The following is a 12,811-nucleotide window of genomic DNA, read 5'->3' on the forward strand; positions in this document are numbered from 1 at the left end:
CAGCACAGTATTAAAAAAGATATTTATCAAAATTAATTGTAAAATATTAACAAATAAGACAAAATATTGAAAATTCATTCCATTTCATTCCCAAACTGTAGGCTTTAGTGCAGGTACATTAGTCTGCTCTCTTACTGCCTTACTTACTCCCTGCTGCTGTATCGCAGCAATTACAGCTGGCTGCTGAAGGAGCAGCTTGAATCTTCTCCAGCCAGCAGCAGGAGAAGGTGGGACTGCAGCCAGAGAGGGACCCTTAAACCAGAAGGATGTGAGTGATGTGAAACTGGTAAGTGTCCCTTATCCCCTCTCCATTAAGCCTCCATGAAAATAGTATTTTCATAACAGTTACTTGCTTCCAAAGGATGAGAAGATAATTCATTGACTATCACTGCTTTGCAGCAGAATGATTTTTACAGGCTCCAGCTGACATCAGTTGGTCGTGGTGTTGCACAGATCAGAAGATATATTTTTTGCTCCAGAAGGTTTTCTGTAAAAATAAACTGTAGGAGAATATAAGTACTAACACATCTTATAGCTAGAGAAATGAGTTCAGACCGACTAACTCTCCTGTTTAATAAAGACTTAACTGTGTGCTTAAATTTCAAGGCACCACTCCAGGGTTTTATATTAAATAACGATTAAAGTGCATTGCTGGATCACAACCAAAATCACAAAACAAGTCTATAACAGTTCCAGCAGTGAGTGAGTCTCTGATTCCCAGTCCAACACTAACTCACAGGAACATCCTTCTTTAATTTAGGTTTTAATCTGATGACTCCTCAATAACAAAGAAACTTTCTAAAGGTTTAGAAATATGCATGGATCAATGACATATCTGAAGCTCTACTGAAACTTTTCTAATTGCATTGTTTTCCAGATTGAGCAGAAAAGCAAACTAGTATTTTTACAATTAATCTTTCCCCCTCTGGAGGGATACAAAAATAAATGAGAAGGACTGTAGATTAACTCAACTTTTAGAAAATCTTGTCATAGGTCTGAATATCTTCTCATTTTGTTCATTTTTCTTTCCAACAGGTGGATAAGCAGGAAAACATGACTTAGAGATGCTTTGTGAACATCAGTTTTTTGAAGTCAATCATAAAGTGCTTCAAGGTAAGAAAGCAATATTTCAACCTTTTTCACTGAGCACAATAAAGACCAATACCCTCCCCTGTACCTCTATCACAACATAGTATTTACTGATTGGTGGTTTCTAATCAAGAATCTCTTTGGTGTGTTAGAAACCTAAACCAAACAACCTAAACCAAACTGGTGTTTGATTTGCCTGTACCATACTCAAGAAAGAGGTTGAAATTATCATGTTTTTTTCTGGTTTGGTTTTTGTTTAGTCCTCCTGGCTTCTGCCAAGGTATAGGCAAAGTCTTTGTTTATAGGGTTCACCTTAAGCACCCTACCTAATTCTGCTCTGTTAAATTACTTCACTTTCATGATATGCATGTTGTCAGTGCATCCTCAGAAATTCATTCTCAGATGTCTCAGGATCACAACAGTCAAAGCAGGCTGGTTTCTCTCGGGCACAAAATCCTAGAGCAGACATGGGTAAGCAGAAAGATAAAGAGGAAAGTAAAATAAACTGGAAAGGAATTATTACCTCCAGTTATTGGTTCATTTTGAATGAATGACAGACTGATTCAAGGCTAGAGAAAAAGGAGAAGGCACAATAGAAAGTGGAATGTTGAAGAAAGGCCAAAGTAGGAAATCCAAGCACTTGGGGTGCTTCTGCATAATAGGTCATTTCAAGTGCTACTTCAAACAGCAAGCTGCTTCAGAGCTAGCATGATGCTACCTCTGAAACAGCTAATGTCCAATGAATCAGTCATTTATTTAGTTTTATTGTAAACTGAGTAATTGTCCCAATTTGGGGATTGATGCCACAAAGAATAATGAAGCTGGTCATTTTAAAAGTTCACAATTTTCATTACCATAATTGCTTTTCAATTTTGTAGCCAGTGATACATATCCCCATGTTATTGTATAAGTGTGCTCTTTCATTGTTGTTTCTAGTGGTCTGGGAACAGATGGCCTTTTGCAGAAGATGTATTATGAACACCGAAAGAAGAAATGAGTCTCCTAAAGAACATTTAGCCTAATCCTGAAGTAATTACAGAAGCAATGTAGGAAAGAACTTTTAGATGGAAATTATTCTATACATTTAGGACATTATCTAATGTGTAAAGCTTGGAATGTGATAAAGAAAAAGGAGCAATATATTACAGATACAGCTTGATATCTCACATTTAAACATAAGTGGCAGCATGAATCAGCAAACAAAATTTATAGGAATTCTCAGTCTGGAAGAGAATGATCTCAAGAGCAGGTCAGGAAAGGATCTCAAGAAGAACAGGAAGGTCCTATGAGTTGAGACAAAGATAAAAACCTTGCATTTGTGCAGAATAATAGGACATGGGAGTTTAACTATTAAGAGATTGCTGTCCACACAAGCCTGATGTGAAGACCTGTATTAAGCACTACACACATTCTTATTGCAAGACTACATATTGACAGAACAAAGGATAATGTTTTTGAACTGAAAGAGGGCAGGTTTAGATCTGAAAATAGAAAGGAATTCTTTACTGTGAGGGTGATGATGCACTGGCACAGGTGACCCAGACAGGTTGTGGCTCCCCCATCCCTAAAACTGTCCAAGGTCAGGCCAGAATGGGGTTTGAGCAACCTGCTCTAGGTTTGGAAGCTGTCCCTGTCCATGACTGACTGGTGGGTTGGAACTTGATGATATTGAAGGTCCTTTCAAACCCAAACCATTCTGTAACTCTATAAGCACACCTTGAACAATAGGAAGAGATTGTTCCATTTATTTTCCATTGAAGTTTTTCCTCCCTTGTCCTGCTTGTGGGATGTTCTTTTGACTTCTAATCTTATATAGAACTATTTATTTCCTTTTCTGTTTGCACAGCATGAAGACTCTCCTTTACCATGAGGTGTTCCAGTGCAAGGCAGTGCTGAAATTCATCTATATTGTTTCTTTGCTATTATCTCATTCCCTCTGCAAGTGTTTCTTGGCCTGCAGTTAGAAGCTGAGTACCTTAGATGTAGAATCTGGTAAACACAACTCCCAGTAGACACAGCTGTGAGGGCTCTAGTAAACTCCAGACCTCAGCAAACTCACTTATACCAAAAGCCTTGTTAAAACCTTTCTGGATTGGGTTGGTGGAGCGTGGGCTTTTTGGCTGTAGCATTCCTGTTGCCTTTTTTTCCAATGGCATTTTTAATTTCTGTGTCACTTTGAGTGTCTCAGCACTTTGTTTTTTTAACCTCAACAAAATAATTTTGGAAAGAGGCATCATACAGGGCCAAAGGTAGTAACTCTAGTTCATGTTTCTGAGCATAACGGTGGAGGGCCATGTGTGCAGCTGCAATTTGGAAAAGTATATAAATGGTGGCAAATTTAGCCATCACACTGCCCATATGGCTGATACAGGAGCACCAGGGTATGAAGGTCATGAGCAAAGGCAGGCTCTGTAATGCCTTTGTTTATAAAACTCCCTGGGCTTACAATACATGACCATACAACTGCTGAGGTGCTGCAGCCCAGGGTGTCAGGAAAATACCAGTTTCATTAGGATTCTTGAACCCTATCATATTACACTTCAGAACTAGTGACCAGTTTATTTAAAACAAAGAAGCTTTGACCTTTCTCCCCTTTCAAAACCAAAAACACATGAAGATAAAGTGACTCATTTCCGGCTTCAAAACAAGTTCTAAGAAATATTTTTTCCCAAATACAATTTGTGCACTTTCTCTTCTTTCCCTCTGCAATCTCTTCACCCCTGCCTGGCTTTTGCATAAATATCTCATATTCTTCTTATCAAGGTCAACATATTTATTACTTATATTCACTGTGTAGTCCTTTTTTGTTTCCAGTTTTCTTTCTTTTTTCTTTCCTTGCTTTCTTTCTTTTTATCTGTGTTGTTTATTACCATGACCCTTGATCCTCTAAGTTTTAAAACAGCTTGGCTTTCAGCAGCTAAATCTGACAAGGTCAGCATTTTTCTGTTTATTCTGAGAATACTATTTACCCTCTGGGATTTTTAAAAGCAGTTCTATAAAACATCACTTGGAAAAAGTTTGTAGCCTTCAACGACTTTCATAAACCTAGTGCTCAGCATAGAGTAACTGTTAATTCTTCTTGTAGTACTCAGAACAATTAAGATTGATTTTCCTCCTCCCTGCAAAACTTGCCCACAGAAATGCATTTTCCAAGAATATTGATAAGTATTTCAGCCTAAACACATAAGCAAACTACTAGCAGTTAGCATAATCTTTTGTATCATTGTCAAATATAATGAAATTAGACATATTGTATGATCAATTAGTTCCTAGGATATCCTTATTTTTACATAACTATAACAGAGCTGTATTTATTCCTTTGGGGTATTTTATTGGAAATAAATGATTGTTGTGTCAGCATTCTGTCAAAATGGCAAACAATCCTGTAATTTTCAGAAAGTCAGAACATGACAGAACTAATTATATAGAAACAATGTTTCCATGAGCTAATACCAGAATCTTTGTAAGTGATGTTGAATTAATATTAACTTAAAACAAGCTAATTTAAACAACCTCAAAAGATTTTCCAGAAAAAGGTAATTGCTCAAACACAAGTGTCCCCAAGACCACATTAAAAATGACACTGCTGTTAGCGCCTGTTGGGAATTGCAGACAATTTTGTAGATTTTCCCTCGTAATTTCCTTTTCCCTTTCCTTTCCCTTTCTTTTCTCTTTCCTCTATTCATTGAAAACCAGTGGGAATGATGCTCTGCAGCATAAGCAGAAAGTGGGGATGCAAAGAATGACAGAAAAACATCTGCAGCAAAACCAGAGGATTTCTATGAGTGAGAGAAAAATTCTGCTACATGAGATTTTGCTTTATAAGCCTTCTGCATGTCATTTACAGAAACAGATCAGAGAAACCTGCTAGCAGCCATCAGGTCACCAGAATGCGAAAGGTTTCTACTAGAAAAAGAGAGGGAGGGATGGACAGACAGACAGAGAGAGACACACATACAAGCTCAGAAAATCTTTCCAAAACCTCTGTCTATAGATAAGGTGCATACTTCAAAATCTCTGGTCTCTGGAGAAAATAGTTTCAGACATACTCTTACCATGAACTCAGGACTATTACCCAACTGAGTACTGCTTAGTTCCTCCACTGAGAATATTCCTCAGGAGACAGGAGGTGTCCTTCACTGCAAGAACACAGTGCTCATCTATCTTTTATTTGTCCCTCTGTGTTTTCAAGAAGGAGGAGAGATTAGTAAAAGTAAACATTTGAAGAAGCTCCCTGAATTTTCCATGCTTGTTCTCAGCCTAAAGGTAAATTATTCTGGAAAGTTTAGTAAGATTCTGTTTCTCTGCTTTTCAACTAGCCAGGCACATAATAAAATGTTTTTCATATTTTAAGATATTTTTCCCAGACTGCTTTATTTCCTGGTTTAGATAATGTCAAAAATGGTGTATTTTAAAAGAGATTGCCTTCTGGAAGGAATGCTTTGTTCAGTTTGAAAAGAGGTGGAGGACAGAGAAAAAAGGAAGCTAACCCCAAGTAAAAATTTCAGAGAATATATTAAGAATATATCATTTTCCTTGCTGAGAGGCTGAATTTCATCTTGCACAGAACTTGCATGTGATTGTGTATGGGTATTTAAAACACGTTGAAAGGAAGGAGAAGATCAGGGTAATGTTTCACAAACACCCTTCTACTGGTGGTTTGTTATGATTTTTTGACAAGTCACTACTGTTCTCTATGTGTTAGAGTGCTCACCTCATTTATCACAGTGCTATGAGGAACCATTAGGTATCTACATAGGATGTTTTCAAAGTCCATTTTTTACCATTATTATGATTCATGGATCAAAGAAAATAGTTATATGCTTACATGGAAATTAATATGAAATCAAAAGCAAAGAACCTTCTATTGCAAAAGCAAAGAACCTCCCCTTGGTAACAAGGGTTAATCCAAAGTCAGGATGAGTTATCAAGGACAATTTGAGTGTCTGAGTCAATGGCTTAGTCTCACATACTTCACATCAGCAAAATCTGGTCTAACTATAATAAGGCTAATTGAAAGTATTCACAGAAATTGTGAAAAAAAAATCTGGTGTAGAAAATATTACAGTGATAAACACGTAAATGTTGCATGCAAGGTAGAGAAATAAAATAAAATTGCTGTAAAAGATTAATTTCATTTTAAGGGAAACAAAGTTTTCTGTATGAAAATGTTACATCTGGAATATTGCAAAAACAAATTTTTAATCATTGTTTCTTCATGGTCATTCTTGAAATGAACACATTGTACTGTTTAAATATTTTATATAAAAACATGGTCGAGACATGTACATGTACCAGTGGAATGAAATCATCAATAACCACTATCTAAAATGAATTACATTCCAAAAGAAGAGGCTAATGCTATATTTTTTTTTTCATGGGACTGATCTCTATCAGATTGATTTATGTAGCAGCCAATCATGTTTCAGCAAACTCTAGCATGCACATGCATCTTTAAGTGATGATAAGCTGTGATTCACAATTTATTTGTACACCAGAAGCCAAAAACTTTTTGAAAATCCAACACCCCAACCTGCAAGAGTAATAGTGTGTTTCCCCAACATAAAAGCATGCAGGAAAGCTAACTTCTCCCATTGTTCCTTAACTTCCATGTCACATGCATGGCCAAATTAACATAATGGGATACAAAAACACATATCCTTAGGGGGGAGGGTTAAAAAATGTATGCTATGTAGCTATTCTATGACAGATGATAAACAAGCTTATTTTTTACTTGCGTGTTTACATTGTTTTCTTTGGTAGAATGTGGGGGGTTTTTTACATTACATTATTTCCTTTGATAGTAGATGTGATAGTAGATGCTTTTGTTGGTAGTGGGAGTGATTGGCAGCTTCAAGCTGTTCTGTTTAATTGCCTTTCCACTTTGCAAAAATCTAAGTTTAGAAGACACTGTTTCACAAATAAATCAAGTGTGTAGATGTGTGTGTGTCTGTGCAAGAGAGACAACTGGGGAAAGAAAGAATTTCTTCAATCAGATGCACTAACCATCTTCTTATGTTTTTTTCCATATTTCTTTTAACTGTGCATTGGTTTGTTTCTATCTTCTTCTCAGTCCCTTTCCAAGTATGGTGTTGGTTTGGATTAGTACTATCTGTGGCATCCAGTTACTTTCAAAGGAAGTAGGGGATATGATGGAATCTCAGGAAAAAGTGAAAAAAAATTGGCTACAGTACACCATTTGTTTTTACATAAAAGAAAACAAAAGGCACACATAGAAGGGAAGAAAAAAAAGTTGTCTGTATTGTGTTCTTTGTTTTTCTTGCTTTTTCCTTTGGACTACTTTTTAGAGGATATTTAGCAGATTTTATTCCATGTCCTAATTAAATTGTTTTTTCTTCCTCTTATTTCAGACCACAGTATATGAATCCTTTAGAAAGTATATTTTTCGTTTTTGTTTTACTGACAAAAGGAAGTAAATTCTGATTTGTGTACTTAAGTAAGAGTTTGGAAGCAAGAAAAACAGTGTCTACATCACATGAGCAACTACTGCCCAAGCCTGTAAAGAGTTGCTGAAAACATGTAATTTGAAAACTTGATGTCTAGTGACATCTTTATATTTCAAATTAGCCAAGATATCTCTGAATTTGCTATTCATTTTATTTCCTGAAATTATAACAGAATGTTCAAAAGGTGTTTATTTCAGTAGTGACACTACTTTCCTTTGATTAGCAAACCTGAACAGTTTTAGGAATTTCATGAGCAGTTTTAGGGGTCTCATGAATAAATAAATGGAAGCATTTCAAAATTGCTGTATAAAAATGTCTTTTTCTTTACACACAAGTACAGATGTTCTGTGCGCTGAGGTGTAATATTAAGATGGAAGCTGAGTTATGTTGGTTCATGTTCTGAATTGTAGTTAAAAACAATTGTATAGAAAAGGTCCAAGACATTTAAGCACTTGAGGATTTCAGAAAATGTTGTTTCTGCCATCTTAAATTGCAGAGGGTATTAATTGAAACTGTTAATTTTTTTCTAGTAATTCCTTTCCCTTTAGTTTTCCTATAAAAATTAGTAAACCAGGATAGAAAATCTCACGACAATATCAATCAGCAAATTGCTTAAATAAGATCCATAATAGACTGTATATTTTCATTTAGAATCTTTTCTTAATTTGGGATTATGTACATGTTTTATGTTCATGTGTGTTTACCATGTGGATACTGAGAATAACACAGTGGAGGGATAGAGTGCGCTCTTTTGTTACAGAGACTTGTGTAGTATATTTCTACTGTATTTGTTTTACCTCATGATGAAAGTGAATTAATAAAGCACAAAGAGGAAAGATGGAATAAAAAAAAAATATGTTAACAAAAATCAGAAACAGAAAAATTATTTCAGGGTAGATACAATATTTTTTATCCTGTGACTGTTGGAGTCCATATTTAATAAATTATATCATATATGGGAAAAAAATAAAGCAGATTCTGATCAATGCAATTGTGCACATATAAAGAATCTAGCTTGTGCCAGTTCAGAAATTTACTCAGAAAAACAATGCACAGCAATGAGTACTCATTTTTTCAAAACACATCAACATGTCTAAATAAATCTGACAGATTTAGGGTATTTCCCTTCTCATCAGCCCTCAACCACCTTCCAGACTCAACAGAAAAATGAGGTGAGGTGAAAGCCAATGACATAACATAACATAGATAGCATGCATAATATATTGCATTAGTGTTCTCTGCATGACATTAGAAAGCTATAGATGTGTATTGGACAAAGAAATAAACAACAAATATGTTTTTCCCCACAGTGAAACAGCAAAGTAAAAATACAAGCTTCTCATACAAATATTATCACTACAGTCATTTCTTGCCATCCAGCTGGACAGCCGAAAATATTTTGATCTATATGACTCCTGTGGCCTTGATCCAAGGCCTATTGAAGCCAATTAAGAATCTCTATCATCTTTAGTGAAGTTGGACCTAGCCCATTAAGAGATTTTGCCCTAAGGGAGTAAATGGAGGATTTTTAAGGGCCACCCTCGCATGTCACTTCAATTTATCACAAGGGAAAAATACTTCCCTTCATTAAAACTGTGTAAGTCCATTTCCTTTTCCAGTAAGTGCCGTATGCTTCAAACTCTTCCTCTTAGCTCTTTACTGATCCTTTATACAAAAGATGACTGCAAATATAGTGTAATATTACTTCTCAAAATAGTTCTTAGGAAGTCTGCATTTCCAGAAATTCACATAATTTTTCCCTGCTGCAATGCTCAAGTGGGTAGTATATGAATGATGACAGGTAAATTAAAAGCTATGCTGTCTGAATGGACTAAAAGACTGGCAAAACCCAGGAAACTATAAGATAAATAGAAGTGACAGTTATAGTCACCTTTCACATAAAAAACTATAAAGTATTTCATGTTGTGTCCTATTTCTCAGCTGGGACATGCTGAAAGAAGCAGGAGTATTAGGGAGCTAAAACAATTCTTCATTTCTTTCATGGATGTACAAGTATAACATGGAGCATGGAGTTTTGCCCAGATTAATTTAGCTTCATGACTTCTGACTTCTTAATTGAACATAGTTCCCCAAGCAGTTGAAACACAACACAAATATGTATAACAAAGTCAATGCCTTTTATTTAAAAAAATAATGCCTCTCTGCAGTTCTGCAAATATGTTTCTATGCACTATCTGAATACATGCAAAAGATAAACAAGTTACAAGTATGAGTTAGTAACAAAAAGAGGTATTTCTTTCTCACCCACAGTCAGACTCTGGTTCTTGCAGTCTGCATTTCTGTTCTGTGTGATGTAGTCCATTCTGGCCTGAGTGGTAACAACCAGGAGTCTACAGTAATCTCTGATCTTTGCACAAGGAATTGGCCAAGGAAGTTGCCAAGTCACTCTCCATGATATTTGAAGATTCATGGCAGCCACAGGAACTCCCATGTGGCTGGGAAAAGGAAATCACCACAACTATCTTTAAAAAGGGAAGGGTAGAAAGAAAGACCCTGGGAACCCCCAACTAGTCAGCCTTACCTCTCTGCCTGGGAATATCCTGGAACCAATCCTCCCAGGAGTTCTGATAAGGCATGTGAAAGACATGTAGGAACTTGGAGAGAGCCAGCACAGTTTCACCAAGGGCAAGTCCTTCTTGTCCAACCTAGCGGGGGTTCTATGATGGGGTGACTGCATCAGAGTACAAGGGAAGGGTTATAGATGTTATTTATCTGGACTTCTGTAAAGCCTTTGGCACAGTTCCCCAAAAACATCCTACTCTCTAAACTGGAGAGAGATAGATTTTATGTTGAATTTGAATGGACTGTTATTTGATGAATAACAAAGTGGTTGGATGCTCACATCCAGAGGGCCAGTCAATGGCTCAGAGCATCAGACACAAGCAGTGTCCCTCAGACATCTGTATTGGGACCAGTGTTATTTACTGTCCTCATTAATAGTGTAGATGAAGGGATCGGGTGCACCCTTAGGAAATTTGCAGGAGAAACCAAGCTGAGGGGTGCAGTTAACACTCCTGAAGGATGGGATGCCATCCAGAGGCACCAGGACAAGCTCAAGAAGTGGCCCTGAGGAATCTCATGAGGTTTAACAGGACCAAGTGCAAAGTGCTGCACCTGGGTCAGAGCAACCCCCAGTACAGGCTGGGGGATGATCAGATCCAGAGCTGCCCTGCCCCGAAGGACATGGGGGTGCTGGGGAGGGGCTGGACATGAGCCAGCCACGGACACTCGCAGCCCAGAAAGCCAAATGCATCCTGGGCTGCATCCAAAGCAGCATGGGCAGAAGGTGAGGGAGGGATTCCTGCTCTTCCACTTCACTCTGGTGAGACCCCATCTGCAAAGATGCCTCAGCTCTGGGGTCTCCAGCAAAGGAAGAACTTGTTGAACCAAGTTCCAAAACAGTTTCTCTAGAATGTTCAAAATTTTGAAATCCTGCTAACCACTGTTCTTAAAATACAATCCTGATTTTTTTTCTCTGCTGCAATTATCAGATGAATAGGAAGCCAAATATTAATCCATATTACTCCTACCCCATGAGCTCGAGCATCCATTTGAGATAACACACATACTATCTGGAGAACATGAAGGAAGAGATGTTCTGTGAGGACATCCTTGCATTATCCCTCAGCTTGGAGATGACACAGGGACACTGCCTCTCCATACCGAACACATATATGAGTTTTGGCACATCCATGTAGTAAGTGAAAAATAGTAACATTTTCCAAAGTTTTCTAAAAAAACACCTCCTGCAGAGTATATTTTTGAAATTTTGTTTTGTTTGAAGAAAAGAAAAAAGTCCTGTATTTTAATTACATTACAGGAAAATATTGTTGCCATCTCTCTTGCTTCTGGGAAGTTACTGCAGATACTGTAATACAGCACAAAATATATAAATATACATACAATAAATTTAGATACAATTTAAATACAATTATTACTCTTTTTAAAGAATAAACATGTCAAGCATTAAAAACCATTCTAAGTCTACTATGCTTCAGTTTCAGTCATAATACCATTTGTTCCTCTTCAATGAATATTTGAGGGAATAAAATGACACACCTGTTAAATTAACATGTTTTATGTGGAACAAAGCTGTTCATTTGTACAGTAAATAAGTTAAAAATTTGATTCTCATGTAATCCACTATTCAATCTGACTGACTGCTGAACCTCCCTAATCAAATACATCTACATGATATTGTAAGCTACATTACAGTACATTATTAGCTTGTAAAATGAAATTGCTGCAAAGTTATGTACTGTATATTTGAAGCACTAACAAATTTACTGGTGATAGATGAGCTAATGGATACATTGTATTGCAATAAATATAAATTCAGAGTAGCAATTGAAAAACATTAACATTTTTATATATGAGTTTAGGCATTTATGAGGGCTGATCCAGCTAGCAGTAAAAACTGAAGAGGTATTTTTGCTAGCTGACATTTCTTTTTTGGACTGTTCTGAGTATAAAATAAGTACTTTCTTTGTATCAGTGCTTTTATACCTGACATAAGAAACCATTAATGGAATTTTGGTAAGTAGCTATTGCTTCTTTCTCTAAGGAAAAGTTCTCGGTACACCTAATCTGCAGGTCAAACCCAGACACTACTTAACAGTAATTTTCCATGGCTATGCTGTCAGTGTTTCTCCTGCCCTCCAGACTTTCTCTTCCAGTTTCCTCTTGAGCTGCTAAAACTATCATTAACTATCCAGCAACTGCTGTTGTCTAACAGAAACAAAGCCACTTCAGGAAAAGAGTCAAAAATAAAGTGAATAAAAGTAGAAAGCAGCAGCCAGTTGCAAATGCTGGAAGGAGGTCTGGAGACCTCTCCAGGTGTCTGGGCACCTTTCACAGAAATTTTTGAGAGAATGGGTCCTCTGTGGCCTTACAGGCAGTAAGTTGGTACTGCAGGCAATTCCCCCTGCCAAGTCAGAACACCACGACAACCACATTCCCCTTGAGAGGCAGATTTTGAATATCATCCATTGTAGCAGCCAGAGGACATGGGAATTGAGAGGTGTGGTGCAGGAGGAAAAGAAGGCAAGCCAGAGGGCAAGGGATTTAGTCTAAACACTTACAGAATGAGGACAAGGCTGAAAATTTTTATATGGAAGCGTGGAGCTGGTTAAGAACCATCAGCATCCTCATGTGTTCAGAGCTCGTCTTGCAGGCTAGATGAGCGGTGTTTGTGTGAGTGCTCTTGCACAGTGGTGCTTTACTCAGCAATATTT

The 12,811-nt window shown here is 37.0% G+C and overlaps 1 long non-coding RNA gene across 1 annotated transcript in view; it reads left to right on the forward strand.

Annotated features, from left to right (window-relative positions):
• The first annotated feature begins 217 nt into the window (after window positions 1-217).
• LOC110476492 (uncharacterized) overlaps window positions 218-12,811 on the forward strand; it is a 68,113-nt gene continuing 55,519 nt past the window's right edge. The window contains exons 1-2 of the long non-coding RNA XR_002466419.2: window positions 218-286; window positions 1,036-1,113. This is a non-coding gene — a long non-coding RNA (uncharacterized LOC110476492). The remainder of the gene's footprint in view (window positions 287-1,035; window positions 1,114-12,811) is intronic.

Source organism: Lonchura striata, chromosome Z (genome assembly GCF_046129695.1).
Source record: "Lonchura striata isolate bLonStr1 chromosome Z, bLonStr1.mat, whole genome shotgun sequence".
Lineage (NCBI taxonomy): Eukaryota > Metazoa > Chordata > Aves > Passeriformes > Estrildidae > Lonchura > Lonchura striata.